The sequence below is a fragment of the Tursiops truncatus genome, chromosome 2, assembly GCF_011762595.2.
Source record: "Tursiops truncatus isolate mTurTru1 chromosome 2, mTurTru1.mat.Y, whole genome shotgun sequence".
NCBI classification, from domain to species: domain Eukaryota; kingdom Metazoa; phylum Chordata; class Mammalia; order Artiodactyla; family Delphinidae; genus Tursiops; species Tursiops truncatus.
In genome coordinates this window covers 97,223,911-97,248,793 of record NC_047035.1, presented here as the reverse complement: position 1 = coordinate 97,248,793, position 24,883 = coordinate 97,223,911, and the positions used below count along the sequence as shown (strand labels likewise).

The 24,883-nt window shown below is 37.3% G+C and overlaps 1 protein-coding gene and 1 pseudogene across 1 annotated transcript in view; one reads left to right on the top strand and one right to left on the bottom strand.

The window, feature by feature from the left end:
* UNC13C (unc-13 homolog C) overlaps positions 1-24,883 on the bottom strand; it is a 406,907-nt gene that overhangs the window by 123,010 nt on the left and 259,014 nt on the right. The window lies entirely within an intron of this gene.
* LOC117310414 (protein phosphatase 1 regulatory subunit 14B pseudogene) lies at positions 16,267-19,469 on the top strand (annotated as a pseudogene).

Here is a 24,883-nt window from a genome sequence, read left to right as displayed (position 1 = left end):
CACAGCCATACACTCTGATATATCTGCTTAGAATTCTGGTGTAGATCTACAACCCACAAATCTAGATTGGTGGGTTTCGAATAAGACTGGCTATATCCAGTGGAACCAAAAACTCTTGAACCCCTTTCAGCATCATCCAAAACTTGAACTTCCTGTTTCTGGATAAGAAACCTGTTCACAAATGAGCTGTGCAATTCAATCACCCTTTTGACATCACATGTTTCTTTGCCAAAATTAAACAGTACAACACCAACATTTCCTCTATAATCTTCATCTATGACACAGACTCCTATATCTGTGAAATGTTTTACAGGCAAGCCAGAGTGTGAAACTGCTCTTCCATAATACTCAGAAGGAAGGGCATACCATTTTATATTAGACTTGGAAGAATTCTGCATGATTTGTCTGAGACATAGACCTTGAAAATTCAGGAAGCGGTATGAAGTCAGGACCACATAATCTGGTGCTAGGAAACTACAGATGGATAGTTATAAGGAAAAAAATGGGATGAGACACACTTCAGACTATACTACAAAGCTACAGTAATCAAGACAGTATGGTACTGGCACAAAAACAGAAATATAGATCAATGGAACAGGATAGAAAGCCCAGAGATAAACCCACACATGTATGGTCACCTTATTTTTGATAAAGGAGACAAGAATACACAATGGAGAAAAGACAGCCTCTTCAATAAGTGGTGCTGGGAAAACTGGACAGCTACATGTAAAAGAATGAAATTAGAACACTCCCTAACACCATACACAAAAATAAACACAAAATGGATTAAAGACCTAAATGTAAGGCCAGACACTATCAAACTCTTAGAGGAAAATATAGGCAGAACACTCTATGACATAAATCACATCAAGATCCTTTTTGACCCACCTCCTAGAGAAATGGAAATAAAAACAAAAATAAACAAATGGGACCTAATGAAACTTAAAAGCTTTTCCACAGCAAAGGAAACCATAAACAAGATGAAAAGACAACCCTCAGAATGGGAGAAAATATTTGCTAATGAAGCAACTGACAAACGATTAATCTCCAAAATTTACAAGCAGCTCATGCAGCTCAATAACAAAAAAACAAACAACCCAATCCAAAAATGGGCAGAAGACCTAAATAGACATTTCTCCAAAAAAGATATACAGACTGCCAACGAACACATGAAAGAATGCTCAACATCACTAATCATTAGAGAAATGCAAATCAAAACTAAAATGAGGTATCACTTCATAACAGTCAGAATGGCCATCACCAAAAAATCTACAAACAATAAATGCTGAAGAAGGTGTGGAGAAAAGGGAACCCTCTTGCACTGTGGGTGGGAATGTAAATTGATACAGCCACTATGGAGAACAGTATGGAGGTTCCTTAAAAAAACTAAAAATAGAACGACCATACAACTCAGCAATCCCACTACTGGGCATATACCCTGAGAAAACCATAATTCAAAAGGAGTCATGTACCACAATGTTCATTACAGCTCTATTTACAATAGCCAGGACATGGAAGCAACCTAAGTGCCCATCGACAGATGAATCAATAAAGATGTGGCACATATATACAATGGAATATTACTCAGCCACTAAAGGAAAGGAAACTGAGTTATTTGTAGAGGGGTGGATGGACCTAGAGTCTGTCATACAGCGTGAAGCAAGTCAGAAAGAGAAAAACAAATACCATATGCTACTACATATATATGGAATCTAAAAAAAAAAAGGTTATGAAGAACCTAGGGGCAGGACAGGAATAAAGACACAGATGTAGAGAATGGACTTGAGGACACGGGGAAGGGGAAGGGTAAGCTGGGACGAAGTGAGAGAGTGACATGGACATATATACACTACCAAATGTAAAATAGCTAGTGGGAAGAAGCCACAGAGAACAGGGAGATCAGCTTGGTGCTTTGTGACCACCCAGAGGGGCAGGATAGGGAGGGTAGGAGGGAGACACAAGAGGGGGGAGATATGGGGATATATGTATAGCTGATTCACTTTGTTATAAAGCAGAAACTAGTACACCTTTGTAAAGCAATTATACTCCAATAACGATGTTTAAAAAATAATAATAAAAAAATGGGATGACATGTGAAATTATTTTTAAAAAGAGAGCTGGCCAACAAGCTGAAACATAGTGGTAAAATACGGGCACCCAGGGGGGTGCTGGGAAGATGGCAAAAGAGTAAGACGTGGAGATCACCTTCCTCCCCACAGATACACCAGAAATACATCTACACGTGGAACAACTCCTACAGAACACCTACTGAATGCTGGCAGAAGACCTCGGACCTCCCAAAAGGCAAGAAACTCCCCACGTACCTGGGTAGGGCAAATGAAAAAAGAATAAACAGAGACAAAAGAATAGGGACGTCACCTGCACTAGTGAGAGGGAGCTGTGAAGGAGGAAAGGTTTCCACACACTAGGAAGCCCCTTCGCAGGCGGAGACTGCAGGAGGTGCAGCGGGAAACTTCGGAGCCGCGGAGGAGAGCACAGCAACAGGGGTGCGGAGGGAAAAGCAGGTAGATTCCCGCACAGAGGATCAGTGCCGACCAGCACTCACCAGCCTGAGAGGCTTGTCTGCCCACCCGCTGGGGCGGGCGGGGCTGGGAGCTGAGGCTCGGGCTTTGGTCGGACCGCAGGGAGAGGACAGGAGTTGGCAGCGTGAACACAGCCTGAAGGAGTTAGTGCATCACGGCTAGCCGGGAGGGAGTCCGGGAAAAGGTCTGGAGCTGCCGAAGAGGCAAGAGACTTTTTCTTCCCTCTTTGTTTCCTGGTGCACGAAGAGAGGGGTTTAAGAGCGCTATTTAAAGGAACTCCAGAGAAGGGCGTGGGCCGCGGCTACAAGCACAGACCCCAGAGACAGGCGGGAGACGCTAAGGCTGCTGCTGCCGCCACCAAGGGGCCTGTGTGCGAGCACAGGTCACTATCCACACCCCTCTTCCGGGGAGCCTGTGCAGCCCGCCACTGCCAGTTGCCCAGGATCCAGGGACAACTTCCCCGGGAGAACACACGGTGGGCCTCAGGCTGGTGTAACGTCACGCTGGCCTCTGCCGCCGCAGGCCTGCCCCGCACACCGTGCCCCTCTCTCCCTCAGCCTGAGTGCGCCAGAGCCCCTGAATCAGCGGCTCCTTTAACCCCGTCCTCTCTGAGCATAAAACAGACACCCTCCAGCGACCTACACGCAGAGGCGGGGCCAAATCCAAAGCTGAGACCCTGTGAGCTGTGACAACAAAGAAGAGAAAGGGAAATCTCTCCCAGCAGCCTCAGAAACAGCAGATTAAAGCTCCACAATCAACTTGATGTACGCTGCATCTGTGGAACACATGAATAGACAAGGAATGATCCCAAATTGAGGAGGTGGACTTCGAGAGCAAGATCTATGATTTCTTCCCCTTTTCCTCTTTTTGTGAATGTGTATCTGTATGCTTCTGTGTGAGATCTTGTCTGTATAGCTTTACTTCCACCATTTGTCCTAGGGTTCTATCCGTCCATTTTTTAAAAAAATTTTTTCTTAATAATTAATTTTAATAACTTTATTATACTTTATATTTTACTGTATCTTCTTTCTTTCCTTTTTCCTTCCTTCCCTTCTTCCTTCCTTCCTCCCTCCTCCCTCCTTTCTTTCCCTCTTGCCTTCTTTCCTTTTCTTCTTTCTTTCTTTCTTTCTCTTCCTTCCTTCCTTCCCTCCCTCCCTTCTTCCTTACTTCCTTCCTCCCTCCCTTCTTCCTTCCTTCCTTCCTCCCTCCCTCTACTAATTCTCCCTACTTTTTCTCCCTTTTACTCTGAGCAGGGTGGATAAAAGGCTCTTGGTGCTCCAGCCAGGAGGCAGGGCTCTGCCTCTGACGTGGGAGAGCCAACGTCAGGACACTGGTCAACAAGAGACCTCCCAGCTCCACATAATATCAAATGGCGAACATCTCCCAGAGACCTCCATCTTAACACCAGCACCCAGCCTCACTCAACGACCAGCTAGCTACAGTGCTGGACAACCTATGCCAAACAACTAGCAAAACAGGAACACAACCCCACCCATTAGCGGAGAGGCTGCCTAAAATCATAATAAGTCCACAGACAGCCCAAAACACACCACCAGACGTGGACCTGCCCACTAGAGAGACAAGATCCAGCCTCATCCACCACAACACAGGCACTAGTCCCCTCCACCAGGAAGCCTACACAACCCACTGAACCAACCTTAGCCACTGGAGACAGACATCAAAAACAACGGGAACTACGAACCTGCAGCCTACAAAAAGGAGACCCCAAACACAGTAAGTTAAGCAAAATGAGAAGACAGAGAAACACACAGCAGATGAAGGAGCAAGATAAAAACCAACCAGACCTAACAAATGAAGAGGAAATAGGCAGTCTACCTGAAAAAGAATTCAGAATAATGATAGTAAAGATGATCCAAAATCTTGGAAATAGAATGCACAAAATGCAAGAAACATTTAACAAGGACCTAGAAGAACTAAAGATGAAACAAGCAACGATGAACAACACGATAAGTGAAAAGAAAAATACTCTAGATGGGATCAATAGCAGAATAACTGAGGCAGAAGAACACATAAGTGACCTGGAAGATAAAATAGTGGAAATAAGTACTGCAGAGCAGAATAAAGAAAAAAGAATGAAAAGAACTGAGGACAGTCTCAGAGACCTCTGGGACAACACTAAATGCACCAACATTCGAATTATAGGGGTTCCAGAAGAAGAAGAGAAAAAGAAAGGGACTGAGAAAATATTTGAAGAGATTATAGTTGAAAACTTCCCTAATATGGGAAAGGAAATAGTTAATCAAATCCAGGAAGCACAGAGAGTTCCATACAGGATAAATCCAAGGAGAAACACGCCAGGACACATATTAATCAAACTGTCAAAAATTAAATACAAAGAAAGCATATTAAAAGCAGCAAGGGAAAAACAACAAATAACACACAAGGGAATCCCCATAAGGTTAACAGCTGATCTCGCAGCAGAAACTCTGCAAGCCAAAAGGGAGTGGTGGGACATACTGAAAGTGATGAAGGAGAAAAACCTGCAACCGAGATTACTCTACCCGGAAAGGATCTCATTCAGATTTGATGAAGAAATTAAAACCTTTACAGACAAGCAAAAACTGAGAGAGTTCAGCACCACCAAACCAGCTTTACAACAAATGCTAAAGGAACTTCTCTAGGCAAGAAACACAAGAGAAGGAAAAGACCTATAATAACGAACCCAAAACATTTTAGAAAATGGGAATAGGAACATACATATTGATAATTACCTTAAATGTAAATTACCTTAAATGGACTAAATGCTCCCTCCAAAAGACACAGATTGGCTGAATGGATACAAAAACAAGACCCATATATATGCTGTCTACAAGAGACCCACTTCAGACCTAGAGACACATACAAACTGAAAGTAAGGGGATGGAAAAAGATATTCCATGTAAATGGAAACCAAAAGAAAGCTGGAGTAGCAATTCTCATATCAGACAAAATAGACTTGAAAATAAAGACTATTACAAGAGACAAAGAAGGACACTACATAATGATCAAGGGATCAATCGAAGAAGAAGATATAACAATTGTAAATATTTATGCACCCAACATAGGAGCACCTCAATACATAAGGCAAATACTAACAGCCATAAAAGGGGAAATCGACAGTAACACATTCATAGTAGGGGACTTTAACACCCCACTTTCACCAATGGACAGATCATCCAAAATGAAAATAAATAAGGAAACACAAGCTTTAAAGGATACATTAAACAAGATGGACTTAATTGATATTTATAGGACACTCAATCCAAACACAACAGAATACACATTATTCTCAAGTGCTCATGGAACATTCTCCAGGATAGATCATACCTTGGGTCACAAATCAAGCCTTGGTAAATTTAAGAAAATTGAAATTGTATCAAGTATCTTTTCTGACCACAACGCCATGAGACTAGATATCAATTACAGGAAAAGATCTGTAAAAAATACAAACACATGGAGGCTAAACAATACACTACTTAATAATGAAGTGATCACTGAAGAAATCAAAGAGGAAATAAAAAAATACCTAGAAACAAATGACAATGGAGACACAACGACCCAAAACCTATGGGATGCAGCAAAAGCAATTCTAAGAGGGAAGTTTATCGCAATACAAGCCCACCTTAAGAAGCAGGAAACATCTCGAATAAACAACCTAACCTTGCACCTCAAGCAATTACACAAAGAAGAACAAAAAAACCCAAAAGTTAGCAGAAGGAAAGAAATCATAAAAATCAGATCAGAAATAAATGAAAAAGAAATGAAGGAAACAATAGCAAAGATCAATAAAACTAAAAGCTGGTTCTTTGAGAAGATAAACAAAATAGATAAACCATTAGCCAGACTCATCAAGAGAAAAAGGGAGAAGACTCAAATCAATAGAATTAGAAATGAAAAAGGAGAAGTAACAACTGACACTGCAGAAATACAAAAGATCATGAGAGATTACTACAAGCAACTCTATGCCAATAAAGTGGACAATCTGGAAGAAATGGAAAAATTCTTAGAAATGCACAACCTGCCAAGACTGAATCAGGAAGAAATAGAAAATATGAACAGACCAATCACAAGCACTGAAATTGAAACTGTGATTAAAAATCTTCCAACAAACAAAAGCCCAGGACTGGATGGCTTCACAGGCGAATTCTATCAAACATTTAGAGAAGAGCTAACACCTATCCTTCTCAAACTCTTTCAAAATATAGCAGAGGGAGGAACACTCCCAAACTCCTTCTACGAGGCCACCATCATCTTGATACCAAAACCAGACAAGGATGTCACAAAGAAAGTAAACTACAGGCCAATATCACTGATGAACATAGATGCAAAAATCCTCAACAAAATACTAGCAAACAGAATCCAACAAAACATTAAAAGGATCATACACCATGATCAAGTGGGGTTTATTCCAGGAATGCAAGGATTCTTCAATATACGCAAATCTATCAATGTGATAAACCATATTAACAAATTGAAGGAGAAAAGCCATATGATCATCTCAATAGATGCAGAGAAAGCTTTTGACAAAATTCAACACCCATTTATGATAAAAACCCTGCAGAAAGTAGGCATAGAGGGAACTTTCCTAAACATAATAAAGGCCATATATGACAAGCCCACAGCCAACATCATCCTCAATGGTGAAAAACCGAAAGCATTTCCACTAAGATCAGGAACAAGACAAGGTTGCCCACTCTCACCACTCTTATTCAACATAGTTTTGGAAGTTTTACCACAGCAATCAGAGAAGAAAAGGAAATAAAAGGAATCCAAATCAGAAAAGAAGAAGTAAAGCTGTCACTGTTTGCAGATGACATGATACTATACATAGAGAATCCTAAAGATGCTACCAGAAAACTACTAGAGCTAATCAATGAATTTGGTAAAGTAGCAGGATACAAAATTAATGCACAGAAATCTCTGGCATTCCTAAATACTAATGATGAAAAATCTGAAAGTGAAATCAAGAAAACACTCCCATTTACCAGTGCAACAAAAAGAATAAAATATCTAGGAATAAACCTACCTAAGGAGACAAAAGACCTGTATGCAGAAAATTATAAGACACTGATGAAAGAAATTAAAGATGATACAAATAGATGGAGAGATATACCATGTTCTTGGATTGGAAGAATCAACATTGTGAAAATGGCTCTACTACCCAAAGCAATCTACAGATTCAATGCAATCCCTATCAAACTACCACTGGCATTTTTCACAGAACTAGAACAAAAAATTTCAGTTTGTATGGAAACACAAAAGATCCCGAATAGCCAAAGCAATCTTGAGAACGAAAAACGGAGCTGGAGGACTCAGGCTCCCTGACCTCAGACTATACTACAAAGCTACAGTAATCAACACTGTATGGTGTTGGCACAAACCCAGAAAGATAGATCAATGGAACAGGATAGAAAGCCCAGAGATAAACCCACGCACATATGGACACCTTATCTTTGATAAAGGTGGGAGGAATGTACAGTGGAGAAAGGACAGCCTCTTCTATAAGTGGTGCTGAGCAAACTGGACAGGTACATGTAGAAGTATGAGATTAGATCACTCCCTAACACCATACACAAAAATAAGCTCAAAATGGATTAAAGACCTAAATGTAAGGCCAGAAACTATCAAACTCTTAGAGGAAAACATAGGCAGAACACTCTATGACATAAATCACAGCAAGATCCTTTTTGACCCACCTCCTAGAGAAATGGAAATAAAAACTAAAATAAACAAATGGGACCTAATGAAACTTAAAAGCTTTTGCATAGCAAAGGAAACCATAAACAAGACCAAAAGACAACCCTCAGAATGGGAGAAAATATTTGCAAATGAAGCAACTGACAAAGGATTAATTTCCAAAATTTACAAGCAGCTCATGCAGCTCAATATCAAAAAAACAAACAACCCAATCCAAAAATGGGCAGAAGACCTAAATAGACATTTCTCCAAAAAATATATACAGACTACCAACAAACACATGAAAGAATGCTCAACATCATTAATCATTAGAGAAATGTAAGTCAAAACTACAATGAGATATCATGTCACACCAGTCAGAATGGCCATCATCAAAAACTAGAAACAATAAATGCTGGAGAGGGTGTGGAGAAAAGGGAACACTCTTGTACTGCTGGTGGGAATGTGAATTGGTTCATCCACTATGGAGAACAGTATGGAGGTTCCTTAAAAAACTACAAATAGAACTACCATATGACCCAGCAATCCCACTACTGGGCATATACCCTGAGAGAACGAAAATTCAAAGAGTCATGTACCAAAATGTTCACTGCAGCTCTATTTACAATAGCCCGGAGATGGAAACAACCTAAGTGCCCCTCATCAGATGAATGGATACAGAAGATGTGGCACATATATACAATGGAACATTACTCAACCATATAAAGAAACAAAATTGAGTTATTTGTAATGAGGTGGATAGACCTAGAGTCTGTCATACAGAGTGAAGTAAGTCAGAAAGAGAAAGACAAATATCATATGCTAACACATATATATGGAATTTAAGAAAAAAAAATATCATGAAGAACCTAGGGGTAAGACAGGAATAAAGACACATACCTACTGGAGAACAGACTTGAGGATATGGGAAGGGTGAGCTGTGACAGGGCGAGAGAGAGGCATGGACATATATACACTAACAAACGTAAGGTAGATAGCTAGTGGGAAGCAGCCGCATGGCACAGGGATATCAGCTCGGTGCTTTGTGACCACCTGGAGGGGTGGGATAGGGAGGGTCGGAGGGAGGGAGACGCAAGAGGGAAGAGATATGGGAACATATGTATATGTATAACTGATTCACTTTGTTATAAAGCAGAAACTAACACACCATTGTAAAGCAGTTATACTCCAATAAAGATGTTAAAAAAAAAAAAAATACGGGCACCCAAAGAAGCTATTGGCATTAATTGACAAGCCATGGAGCAAGGGTATAAAAAATAAACAAAAACAAGCTTCATTTACATTGTACTTTTATCCATAGGCCTAGCAGTCCTAGCAATAGAGGTAGTACAGAGTATTTCCATGAAAGTTAGTACTTAGGACCAAAATGTGGATTTCATTCACTTGTGCAACATACCTACTGATTATCTACTGTGAACCAGGTACTATGCTGCATACTGAAAGTACAGCAAAGAAGAAAACAGAGCATTCCTGGAATTTTGGAATTTATAATATAATGAGGAGAGGCAGACAATAAAAACCCCTCAATATAATGCGAAGTAGTTTAAGTGTTCTGGAAAAATAAAATGCAGGGTAAGGGAGCAGATGAGCTGAGCGTACATTTTCTTCGATAGGGCGCTAAGGGAAGATCTCTAATGAGGCGACATGAAAGCAGAACTGAATGAAGTCAGAGAGCAAACCATGCAGCCATCTTCTGGAAGAGCATTTCAGGTAGAAAACATAGCAAGTGAAGTAGCCCTCGAGCCAAAGAGTGTCCTTGAGAAGTTCAAGGAGATGCAGGGAAGCCAGTGTGGCTGAAGCAGAGTGAGTGATTGAGAGTGGTGAGAGCTGATTTCAGAGAGAAGCTAGGGTCAGGTCACATAGGATCTTGAATTCTATGATAAGGACCTCTCCTCCTAAGAGTTATGGAATAACGCTGGAGGTTTTTGGTCTCATTTTACATTGGTAAAACATCACTTTGGTTGCTGTCTGGGGAACAGATTACAGGGATCTAAAAGTGGAAGCAGCAGTGTATAGAGGAGCCACTGCAGTAGAATGAACAATGGACAGACTTGGCTGTTTGGACTTGGGTGGTGACAGAGATGACTGTGGTAGATGTGGTACAGCATAAAGTCTAATCCTGGTTCTGTGTCTTTCCATCATATAACCTTGCCTCTTACCTCTTCTCTGCCTAGATAAGCTTTCTAAGAACAGATAACACAACAGATAAGATATATGTTTGATTCCTCACACCACCTTGTCTGCTCAGACAAGGATAAGATAAATGGATAGATGGATGGATAAAAGAATGTAAAGGTTGTATCCAGTTCTTTTGCCATCTCTATTCCTTCATTTTCTCCTCAGTTTTGCTGAGAATAGACCAGGTCATCAATCAAACTGATAGAGGACATGTTTAACATTGGACATGGTCTAAAAGTTTGCTGGTGTACAGCTTCCCATGGGGAAAAGCCACTGCTGTGTCTTAAAAGACCTAATTTTCTGCCTTAAAATAAAAAGCCCTGTGTATATCAATAAACTTTTTATTAAGAATTATCAATAAAATATAAACAATTTTATTCCATACACATAGCTCATAAAAAATACTCATAAATAATCAGTTTCATGTATTTCTCAGGTTATAACATATATTGCAAAATCATTGCTTGTAGCTTTTTCTTAAAAGACTTAAATCTTTATGGGTTTCATTTCTTTTAGTTTCCTGTACATTTTCTCATTACTTATTTAAATGTAACCTGTAGTTGAGATTCTGTTTTAGGATAAAATTGATTTCTATCAATTATTTACAACTTATAAAAAAAATAGGGATTTATCTTTTTGGTAGATTTCAACTAAGTCATTTTCTCTTTGCTTTCTGAGTTGCAATCATCTGTTTATTACTTATAAAGGAAATGGAACTAACAGATAAGTCATGAACAGTTAAAAAATGCTTCACTTAATTTATATTTTAGCCACAAGTGATTAAAATATCCTAAATACTTGATTACTTTTAATTTTATTATTGGTGGTAATGGTTATTTTTTAAACTTTATTGATAATTTCCTTGGGAATTCTCACTTTAAAAAAAGACAATGGCCTTAAACATGTGAAAAATGCATAACTTCGTTCATACTTAAAGAAATGAAAATTTAATGAGATGGTAGTTATCTATCAAATTGCTAAAGTAGAAAATACAGTGTTCTGCTTTTTAGGGAAAAGTTAGCAATATATTTCAAAATTTTAAATGTGATATCTTTTGGCAATTCCACTTCTAAAATTTCCTGTCTAAATATACTTGCACATGTAAACAAAAATATATGTACAGTTATTTATATTAGCAAAGTATTAAAAATAGTCTAAATGTTTATTGATATAAGAAGAATTAAGTATGTTTTATACAACCATTCTATTGAAAACAATATAATTGCAATAGAGAATGAGGTAGATCTAAATGTATTTACATAGTACAAACTTCAAGTTATATTGTTAAGTAAAATAGCAAGGTGAAGAAGAGTATGGATAATATATTACCACTTATGTAGAAAAGAAAAAAGATACGTGCATACATACATGTGTATGCTTAGAATATTTCTGGAAATACACAAGAAACTGGAAACAGTGGTTAAGTTGTCAGGTAACAAAAAGAAACTTTTCACAGAATATTTTTTGTACTGTTTTAACCATGTACCTGTATTTTTAAAAACTAGTAACTTATTTAAAAAATACAACTAGAAAAAGTAAAGAGCAAAATAAACAATTTAGGAAAATAAATCAGTACTTAAAGCCTAGCTTAATAAAATCCTCTAGGATGCAGGGGTAATTCTTAGAGAAGAAAATTAGAGAATAAATGATTGATACACTTCTATAACTAGAGAGGAGAGATCCAACATAAGCAGAAAAAAAAAGTTAAATGGAACAGAATCAATAATAAGATGCATAATTAAAGAGAACAATCTTTTAGTGGGAGAGAGAGGAAAGCAAGTATGAAGTTAAGAAATTCTCTACTAGTGAAGAGATACTCACATCTAGGTACTAATGAATAATAAATAATAAATAAAAATAAATAATAAAACATCTGCCAAAATGTTTGAAAGACAAAATAAAGGAAAAAAATCTTTTAGTCTTATGAACAGAAAAGCAAGTATATAAAATTATTTAAAGCACACTGACCTGTGATCCTCTCATTCCCTAGAGGCTATGGGATAACAAAACAACATCTACAGAGTCGTGAGAGGAAAATCTGCAGTGGACCGAAGAATTTTATATACTGATTTGTTTTTGGCATGAAGGCAAACTACATACAGCTGAACTGGCTCTACTAATCAACATGCAAAGATGTGGAGGGATTGGTTCCTTCTTTCATGAAGCATGTAGATAAACCATAAAAGTGATACATCTTATCATGAATCATTTTTCGTTACAGAAATAAATCTATTTACTGGACACAAGGAGTTCTTTTGTTCTAGCCTCTCTCCCCCTCAGGCCAAACTTGTACCAGATTCAGAAATCTAATTAAATAGGAATTACAATTTTTATTAAAGGATAAAACAGCCACCATCTATGCGAAGAAAACTGACTGAATGAAAAGATCCAAAAGGTTATTATGGGTACCTCTGGATAACTCTTCTCCCCTATGTACTTGTATTTAAATAAGAATGATTTTTCATGTTTATTCTGGAAATGAAGATACATATTCACTGAAAAATATTCAAACAATACAGAAAAGTTCAAAGAAAAATATAAATTACCATAAATCCCATGATTCACAGATATGTTGTTAAACTATGCCTGAGTACCCTTCAGGATAACACTGTATGAATTTACGTATCTAAAATATATGTGTGCATACAATTTGTATAAATGCTTTATGTTCTATAACCCACTCCTTTCACTCAACAGTCTTCCATGCCAATAAAATTAATGTCATCATTTAATATGGTTTTTAAAAACTATGCTTTGTGTATTCTTGGGCATACACTTCTACATATTTCTGTTATATTCTCCAGATCCGTCTGAGCTTAGAGAATAAAAGATCTTTCTATTACATCATACGACTTCATCAAGGGGGTTGATACACAAAAAGTGAGTTTCAGATGGATTGTAGATCTAAAATAGAAAGGTAAACAATAAAGCTTTTAGAAGAAAATGTAAGAGATTATTTTCATAATCTTGGGTAGGCAAAGATTAATTAAAGAGGACAGAAACAGTACTACTAATAAAGGAGGTTATTGATAAATTGCACTGTTTAAACTTAGAACCTCTATTTTTCAAAAGAAATCATTAAATGACATGTTAAAAAGGCCATACTACCCAAAGCAATCTACAGGTTTAATACAATCCCTATCAAAATACCATGACATTTTTCACAGAACTAGAACAAATAATCCTAAATTCATATGAAACCACAAAAGACTCAGAATAGCCAAAGCAATCTTGAGAAAAAAAGAACAAAGCTGGAGGTATCACACTTTGAGACTTCAGAAGATACCACAAAACTACAGTAATCTAAACAGCCTGGTACTGGCACAAAAACAGATACACAGATCAGTGGAACAGGATACAAAGCCCAGAAATAAGCCCACACACCTATGGTCAATTAATCTACAACAAAGGAGGCAAGAATATATTATGGAGAAAGGACAGTCTCTTTAACAAGTGGTGCTGGGAAAACTGGACAACTACATGTAAAACAGTGAGATTAGAACATTTCCTCACACCATAAAGAAAAATAAACTCAAAATGCATTTAAAAATTAAAAAATAAAAACAAGCAAAAGGCAAACAAAAATAAAGAAAATAAGTAGAATATTTCTATAAAATGAAGACGAGAAACCATAAAGCTCCTAGAAGAGAACATAGGCAGAACACACTTTGACATAAAACGTAGCAATATTTTATTGGCTGTCTTCTAAGGCAAAAGATAAAAGCAAAGATACATAAATGGAAGCTAAGTAAACTTAAAGCTTTTGCACAGCAAGGGGAACCACTGAAAAAAATGAAAAAAATCTACTGAATGGGAGAAAATATTTGCTAATGATATGACTAACAAGGGGTTGATATACAAAATATATAAAAAGCTCATACAACTCAACATCAAAACAAAACAACAACCAAAAAAACACCAGACAACACAATCAAAAAATGGGTAGAAGACCTGAATAGACATTTTTCAAAAGAGACATACAGATAGCCAACAGGCACATGAAAAGCTGCTCAACTATGCTAATTATTATAGAAATGCAAATAAAAACAAGGTACCACGCCTCATCTGTCAGAATGGCTATCATCAAAAAGTCTACAGGGCTTCACTGGTGGCACAGTGGTTGAGAGTCCACCTGCTGATGCAGGGGACATGGGTTCGTGCCCTGGTTCGGGAAGATCCCACATGCCGCGGAGCGGCTAGGTCCGTGAGCCATGGCCGCTGAGCCTGTGCGTCCAGAGCCTGTGCTCCACAATGGGAGAGGCCACAACAGTGAGAGGCCCACGTACAGCAAAAAAAAAAAAAAAAAAAGTCTACAAATAAAAAATGTCGGTGAGGATGTTGAGAAAAGGGAACCCTTGTACATTGTTGGTGAGAATGTAAATTAGTGCAGCCACTATGGAAAACAGTATGAAGCTTCCTCAGAAAACTAAAACCAGAACTACCATATGATCCAGCAATCCCACTCCTGGGCATATATTCAGAGAAGATGAAAACTCTAATTCAGAAAGATACATGCACCCCATGTTCTTAGCAGCATTTTTACAATAGCCAAGACATAGAAGCAACCCAAGTGCCCATCAACAGACAAACAGATAAAGAAGATGTGGTATATATATACAATATAATATTTCTCAGCTATAAAAAGAATGGAATTCTGCTATTTGCAGCAACATAGATGAACCTAGAAAACACTATGCTTAGTAAAATAAGTCACATACACATGGAATCTAAAAAAATAATACAAGTGAATGTATATGCAAAACAGAAAAAGACTCACAAATTTAGAAAACAAACTAGTGGTTACCCAAAGGAAGAGGGAAGGGGGGAGAGGCATATTAGAGGTATGCGATTAAGAGATACAAACTGCTATAAAATAGATAAGCAACAAGGATATATTGTATAGCACAGGGAATTATAGCCATTATCTTGTAATAACTTTTAATGAAGTATAATCTGTGAAAATACTGAATCACTAAGCTGTATACCTGAAACTAATATAATATTGTAAATCAACTATACATCAATAAAGACATTATTAAGAGAGTAAAAAAGCAAGTCATAGACTGAGAAAATATTTGCAATACAAATATCCAACAAAAGGCTAATATCTACAATATATAAAGAGCTTAAAATTTTTAAGAAAATGTCAGAGAGCTCAATTAAAAAAATGGACAAAAGATTGGAAACGTAGCTCACAAAAGAAATAGCCAAATGGCCAAAAACCTTATGAAGAAGTATTTCACTTTCTTAGTCATCGGGAAAGCAGAAATTAAACTACAATTTTAATTATCATTACACGTCTATCAAAATGGCTAGAATGAAAAAGACAGGCAATAGCAAGTTGGTGGAGATGTGGAGCAGTTGGAACTTGTATACACTGTTCATGGGCCAGGTAACAGGTATAATCACTTTGGAAAACTAGTTTGTAATATCTACTAAACTGAACATATGCATCTCTATGACTTAGTAAGTCCACTCCTTGGATATATCCATGACAGATATGTGTACATATATATCTGCTGAAACGTGAATAAGAACATTCATAGCACCACTTTAATAGTCTAAAATTGGAAACTACCCAAATATACCTCAATAGTAAAATGAATAAATAAATAGTGGCATATTTGTACACTGGAACATAATACTGTAATGAGAATGAACAGACTATGTGGGTAATATCTCAAAAAAATAATGTTCAATGAAAGAATCTCAGCACAAAATAGAACGTATTCTATGGTTTGATGTAAATGAAGCTCCACAACAGGCAAAAGTATTATATATCATGTTAGAAGTCAAAATAGTGAGTAATTTTATCAGAGGCGTTAGGTAGTGACTGAAAAGGAACATGATGGGGACTTCTGAGGTTCTGTTAACAGGTAAGTGCACTGTGTATAAATCTATCCAGCTGGACACCTATTATTTGCACAATTTCTCTATGCATGTTATAGTTCAATAAAATGTGTACTCAGTAAAAATATACCTCATCCTTTAGGCATTGGTCACTGATTGAAGGTACTTCATGTACTGGAGGATTTATGAACATATAAATTACATGATGTCATCTGCACTATATCTAGGCCAACACTTTTCAGAATAGACAGAGTATGAAAAACACAGCACGTTGGTATTTTCCCCCTTCTTTATTGAACTTACCATCAATAAAATTCCCACCTGAAAGTTAAAAATACTAGTCAAATATTTTGTTTACATTTGCAATACTACCTTTATATAATCAATCGCTCATATTCATTTACCTAAATTTTTCATTGTGTCAGCTAACAAATTTTTATGTGAAAATTAAGACAAAGAGAATCAATATATGTAGGGAACTATTTAAGCACAGACTTATTCTTTTCTCTTTCCCTTTTTATTTATTCATACTACATTGTAATTTAACTTAATTCAACAACTATTATTGATTGTTTGTGATGTGCAAGCCACATATTGTGCTATGGGAATACAAAAGAAGCCTAGGATATCATCCCCACATTTAAGCAAAAGTATAGAAAAACTCATGTCTTTGGGGTTAGATGGATGCACTGGAGGAAAGATTTGAGACAGCAAGGGAGACAGAGACATGAATTTTTGTCTTGAATCCATCACTTACTGCCCGGTCAACTTGGGCAAACCATTTTACTCCTAGAAGGCTCAGTTTCCTCTTGTGTAAAATGGGACTGTAACTCTATCCCCCTTTCAGGTTGTTTTGTGAAAACTCAGTGAGATAACACTGTATAAATGTGCCATCACTGAAATATACTTTATAAATGGCAGTAATTGTAACAATTAATTGTAGTTATAACAAGAACTACCATATTAAAAGGCTATTACAGTAACTTGGTTAAAAAGGATTAGACACAGAAAATGACATTGTTTAGCCAATTTTTCATCTCTATTATTCAGAAATAGTGAATTGTACAATATTTTATTTTGATATAATGTAAAAATTATAGAAAGGTTGCAAGACTAGTACAATGAACTCCCATATATTCTTTACTCAGACTCAACAATGGTCAATATTTTGCCAAATTTGCATTATGTCTCTATTTCATATATATTAAATATATATACACATACATATCTAGATGTATAAAAATATATAATTATTTTTATGAAATATGGTAAGGGAACTATCCATGGATTTCTATGTTCTTGAATGTTTGTATGTATTGAATTTTGTCAAATAATTTTTCAGCATCCATGGAGACTATTAATCTGCATTTTCTTCTTATGCCTATTAATATGTTATATGGTATTAGTGGATTTCCCAATAATAAACTAGCCTTTTGTCTTAGTCTGTTTGGGCTGCTATAACCAAATGCCATAGACTAGGTGGCTTATAAGCAACAAACATGTATTTCTCACAGTTCTAGATCTAGGAAGTCCAAGGTCAAGCCTCCAGCATGGTCATGTTCTGGTGGAGGCCGTTTCGGTCTTGCAGAATGTGACTTCTTTTATCTTCACAGTGTGGAAGGGGCTTGGTAGTTTTCTGGGGCTTTTTTAAAAAAAGATCCTAATCACTTTATGACTAGAGACCCTGAAGATATCTCCGTTATCTTTAAGATCCAATAAATTTACAAGGATCTGTTTCCAAGTTGACAATTCCAAGTTGATTTTCTAGTATTAAGTCAGCCTTGTCAATTTGTACCTGGAAGTCTTTTATTTCTATAAAATTTTCTTTTATTACAGTTTTAAACATAAATTCTATTGCTTTCTTTTCTTTTTCCTTCTCCAGGGACTCTATTTCCACATATTAGATTTTCTTTACCTATCTTCCATTTCAACAACTGTCTCTGACTCTCTTTACTTCTTTGGAAACTCCAATTACACATATAAGAAGTTATCACTTGCTAGTATTAGTCCATGCTGACCTCTCACTCAGCTCGGGAGTCATACTAATGATTCCTTGTATTTTCTTATTAACTCTTACTCTAATCAAGCTATAATGTGGAGACTCCCCCCCCCTTTTTTTTATCATGTTAACCCTAGTGTTTACATCAGTGTTTGTAAAAAGTAGGAGCTCAAAAAACTTTGAATAAATGAATTGGAATTAATCATTCAAGGGCTAAAAGGATTGGCTAAATAACTATGGAGACCACTACATATAAATAATTATCTTATGATGTATTCTTGGTGACTGAATATATATATATAGGATAATCTGAGGATGAGTGGAGTCACAAAATAGTACAGTTCATTTGAAATCTGGGAATTTACCCTGTTCTCTTCACTGTCTCATTAGTTATCATTTGTTTTTTGGTTCATTTATTGCTTCTTTCAAGCTGAAGTACCTCACAGACTTATTCCAAAAGCAGATAACAATAGCATCAATACATACTGCATGACACTGAATGCTGCTACCAGATAAATATTATCAATTTAATATACAGAAAAAATTCTAGGGATTGGTGAGGAGGGGGCGGGGTGTGGCCAGGCCAGCTCTGGGGACGCCACATGCTGCATCTGCCCCCAGGCACGCCCGCCGCCGCTGCCCTTGCTGCAGAGCCATGAGGAGCCCTGTGGAGCTGAGCTCATGAGCTAACCCTAGCCAGGGGCCTGGAGCCAGCCGGCAGGCATCCTGGAGGCGGCAGCACAAGGAGGAGCCTGACACACATACTTGGCCCTGTGGGGGGTGTGGCGTTGGTGGCTCCAGCCCCTGGACCAGGGAGTGGTGGCCCAGGACCCCGCATCTACTTTCAGAGCCACCCTGGGGCTGCAGGCGAGGGCCCAGGTGGTGCAGACGATGAGGGACCAGTGAAGCGCCAAGGGAAGGTCACAGTCAAGTACAACTGCAAGGAGCTACGGAAGCGCCTCAACCTGGAGGAGTGGATCCTGGAGCAGATCGCTCACCTCTACAACTGCCAGGAAGAGGAGATCCTGGAGCTGGAAATTGATGTGGATGAACTCCTGGACATGGAGAGTGATGAATGACACCCGAGCTGCCAGGGTCAAGGAGCTGCTGGTTGACTGTTACAAACCCACTGAGGCCTTCAGCTCTGGCCAGCTGACAAGATCAGGGGTATGCAGAAGCTGAGCACACCCCAGAAGAAGTAAGGGTCCTCAACCCAGGTGAACCATGGCTCCCACAGGACAATTGCTGACCCCCAATCTCGTAGCAACAGCAATACCAGGGGAGCCCTGTGGCCAGGCCTGGTGCCATGAGCAGGGCTCCCCATGCCCCTGGCCCAGGGGCCTCTTCCCTGCACCCTCAGTTTTCCATTTTTTGGGTTTTATTATTATTAAACTGATGGGACTTTTTGTGCTTTTATATTGACTGTGGTGCAGGCCCTTTAGCAGAGCTAGGATATGCCTTTGATGCAGTTAAAAAAAAATTCTACTGTATATATAGCAAATCAGCTTCCATTATCCTTGGAGCTAGACAATAAATGAAAATTTTAGTGAAGCATGTTATTATAGAAGTTTTAAGATATAGAGAAAAATCAATGTGTGAAGACCTCTGAAATTGTTTATGCTTTAAAAGTACTCCATTTGTGAGTTCTTAATACCTTTTCATCAGTCAGGAAAATAGTGAATAAAGTTGCATTTCTCTTAGTGTTACATTAATTTAACTCTCATTTTCTACCAAAAAATCCAACAAATTTATCTGAAGCAGTACTGCCTATATATGTGTGGGGTTGCTGTTGAGAAACTAAGCTGTTCAAATGAAGTCAAGTAAAAGGCTTTTAAACTTAAGACCTGTCTTTTTCCTTGTACTAACTACAGCCACTATAAAGTTTAAAAAATATTTAACTCATATACAATACATTTTGGTCCTTTAGAAGAATCAATTAAATCCAAATAAAAAATATATCAATCTGATGCTTTATCTACACAGTTAATTGATTACTAAATATATACTAATTGTAATATTTATTTTTAAGATTGGGAAGATTAATACTTCACTAAATATCAATATAAAATAATTGGACCTGCCTCTGCAGCAGACCCTCCAACACTAACACAGAATAGGCTTTTGTTTCCCCTGGCTGCTTTCACTAAGGCATGACCCACAGGAGTCTCCTCTTAATGTCCAGAGATAGCCTCATCCACCAGAGAGCAGACAGCAGAAGCAAAAAGAACTACAATCCTGCAGCCTGTGGAAAGAAAACCACATTCACAGAAAGAAAGACAAAATGAAAGGCAGAGGACTATGTACCAGATGAAGGGACAATATAAAACACCAGAAAAACAACTAAATGAAGTGGACATAGGCAACCTTCCAGAGAAAGAATTCAGAATAATGATAGTAAAGATAATTCAGGACCTTGGGAAAAAAAATGGAGGCAAAGATCAAGAAGATGCAAGAAATGTTTAACAAAGACCTAGAAGAATTAAACAACAAACAAACAGAGATGAACGATAGAAAAACTGAAATGGAAAATACACTAGAAGGAATCAATAGCAGAATAACTGAGGCAGAAGAACGGATAAGTGACCTGGAAGACAGAATGGTGGAAATCACTAGCACAGAACAGAATAAAGAAAAAAGAATGAAAGAAATGAAGACACCCTAAGAGACCTCTGGGACAACATAAAACGAACCAACATTTGCATCATAGGGGTCCCAGAAGGAGAAGAGAGAAAGGACCTGATAAAATATTTGAAGAGATTATAGTCAAAAACTTCCCTAACATGGGAAAGTAAATAGCCACCCAAGTCAAGGAAGGGCAGAGTCCCAGCCACAATAAGCCCAAGGAGAAACATGCCGAGACACACAGTAATCAAACTGACAAGAGTTAAAGACAAAGTAAAATTATTAAAAGCCAAAAGGGAACAACAACAAACAACATACAAGGAACTCCCATAAGTTAACAGCTGATTTCTCCGCAGAAACTCTACAAGCCAGAAGGAGGTTGCAAGATATACTTAAAGCGATGAAAGGGAAGAATCTACAACCAAGATTACTCTACCCAGCAAGGATCTCATTCAGATTCAATGGAGAAGTCAAAAGCTTACAGACAAGCAAAACTAAGAGATTTCAGCACCATCAAACCAGCTCTACAACAAACGCTAAAGGAACTTCTCTAAGTGGGAAACACAAGAGAACAAAAGGACCTACAAAAACAAACCCAAAACAATTAAGAAAATAGTCATAGGAACATACATACCGATAATTACTTAAATGTGAATGGACTAAATGCTCCAAACAAAAGACACAGGCTCACTGAATGGATACAAAATCAAGACCCATACATATGCTGTCTACAAGAGATCCACTTCAGACCTATGGACACATACAGACTGAAAGTGAGGGGGTGGAAAAAGATATTCCATGCAAAAGGAAAGCAAAAGTAAGCTGGAGTAGCAATACTCATTATCAGATAAAAATAAGACCTTAAAATAAAGAACGTTACAAGAGACAGGAAGACACACTCCATAATGATAAGGGATAATCCATAAAGGAGATACAATAATTATAAATATATATGCACCCAACATAGGAGCCACCTCAATACATAAGGACTGCTAAACAGCTATAAAAGAGGAAATTCAACAGTAACACAATATAGTGGGGGACTTTAACATCTCACTTACACCAATGGGACAGATCATCCACACAGAAAATAAGGAACCACAAGTTTTAAATGACACAAAGGACCAGATAGATTTAATTGATACTTATAGGACATTCCATCCAAAAACAGCAGATTAACTTCTTATCAAGTGCACACACAACAGTCTCCATGACAGATCAATCTTGGGTCACAAATCAAGCCTCAGTAAATTAAGAAAAACTGAATAATATCAAGCATCTTTTCTGACCACAACTCTATGAGATTAGAATTACAGGGAAAAGAAAACGTGAAAAACATAAACACATAAGGCTAAACAATATGTACTAAATAACTAAGAGATCACTAAAGAGGAAATCAAAAAATACCTAGAAACAAATGACAATGAAAACATGATGATCCAAAACCTATGGGATGCAGCAAAAGCAGTTCTAAGAGGGAAGTTTTAGCAATACAATCGTACCACAAGAAACAAGAAAAATCTCAAATAAGCAATCTAACCTACACCTAAAGGAGCTAAAGAAAGAAGAACAAATAAACTGCAAAGTTAGTAGAAGAAATCATAAATATCAGAGCAGAAATAAATGAAATAGAAACAAAGAAAAGAAAACAATAGCAAAGCTCAGTAAAGTTAAAGGGTGCTTTTTGGAGCAGATAAAACAAAATGATAAACCTTTAGCCAGACTATCAAGAAAAAGAGGCAGAGAACTCAAAGCAATAAAATTAGAATGAAAAGGAGAAGTTACAACGGACACTGACAGAAAAAAAGCATCATAAGAGGCTATTACAAGCAACTCTATGCCAATGAAATGGATCAACCTGGAAGAAATGAGGAATTCTTAAAAAGGTATAATTCCAAGACTGAACCAGGAAGAAACAGAAAATATGAAAAGATCAATCACAAGTAATGAATTGAAACTGTGATTAAAAATCTTCCAAAAAACAAAGTCCCAGGACCAGATGCTTCACAGGTGAATTCTATAACATTTAGAGAAGAGCTAAACCCATCCTTCTCAAATTTTTCCAAAAAATGCAGAGGAAGGAAACTCCCAAAACTCATTATAGAGGCCACCAGACACCAAAAACCAGACAAAGAACTACAAAAAGGAAAATTACAGACACTATCACTGGTAAATATAGATGCAACAATCCTCAACAAAATACTAGCAAACAGTATCTAACCAACATTAAAAGGATCATACACCATGATCAAGTGGGATTTATCCAAGGATGAAAGGATTTTCAGTATAACAATAATTAATGTGATAAACCATATAACAAACTGAAGAATAAATCATATGATCATCTCAATAGATGCAGAAAAGACTTCTGACAAATTCAACACCATTATGATGAAAACTCTCCAGAAAGTGGGCATAGAGGGAACCTATGTAAATAATAAAGTCCATATACCACAAACCCACAGCAACCATTATTCTCAATGGTGAAAAACTGAAAGCATCCCTAAGATCAGGAACAAGACAAGTTGACCACTCTACCACTCTATTCAACATAGTTTGGAAGTCCTAGCCACAGCAATCATGAGAAGAAAAAGAAATATAAAGGAATACAAATGGAAAAGAAGAGGTAAAACTTCACGGTCTGCAGAGACATGACAGTAGACATAGAGAATCTTAAAGATGTAACAGACAACTACGAGAGCTAATCACGGAATTGGTAAAGTAGCAGGATACAAAAATTAATGCACAGAATCTCCTGTATTAATATACACTATGATGAAAAATCTGAAACAGAAGTAAGGAAAACACTCCGCCTCCCCCTGATTTACCATTGCAACAAAAAGAATAAAATCCTAGGAATAAACCTACTAAGGAGGACAAAAAGATCTGTATGCAGAAAACTATAAGACACTGATGAAAGAAAGTAAAGATGATACAAACAGATGGAGAAATAACCATGTTCTGGATTGAAGAATCAACATTGTGAAAAGGACTAACTACCAAAGCAACTAGAGATTAAATGCAAATCCTATCAAACTTACCACTGCATTTTTCACAGAACTTAGACAGATATTTACAATTTGTATGGAAACACAAAAGAGCCCAAATAGAAAAGCAATCTTGAGAAAGATAAACAGAGCGGAGGAATCAGGCGCCGTCGGATTCCAGGAATATACTACAAAGATACAGTTAATGAGACAGTATGGTACTGGCACAAAACAGAAATAAGATCAATGGAACAGGAATAGAAAGCCCAGAGATAAACCCACACACATATGGTCACCTTATCTTTGAGAAAGGAGGCAAGAATATACAATAGAGAAAGACGAGCCTACTTCAATATGTGGTGCTGCGAAAACTGACATCTACATGTTAAAAGAGCTGAAATTAGAACATCCCTAATACCATACACAAAATACTCAAAGTTGATTAAACACCTAAGTGTAATGACAGACACTATAAAATCTTAGAGGAAAACATAGGAAGAAAACTTCCTTTTTGACATATCACAGCAAGCTCTTTTTTGACCCACTCCTAGAGAAATGAAACTAAAAATAAACAAATGGACCTAATGAAACTTAAAGCTTGTACAGCATAGGGAACTAGAAACAAGAACGAAAAGACAACTTCAGAATGGTGAGGCAAAATATTGCAAACGAATCAAACAGACAAAGGATTAATCTCCAAAATATGATAAAACAGCTCATGCAGTTAATATAAAAAAACAACCAATCAAAAAATGGGCAGAAGACCTAAGAGGACATTTTCTCCAACGAAGACATACCCAATGGCCAAGAGGCACATTAATACAAGTCAAAACTACAATGAGTATCACCTCAATCAGTTAGAATTTGCATGATTAGAAAATCTACAACAACAAATGCTGGGGAGGCATGAGAAAGGGGAACCCTCTTGCACTGTTGGTGGGAATGTAAATTGATACAGCCACTATGGAGAACAGTATGGAGGTCCTTAAACAACTAAAAATAGAACT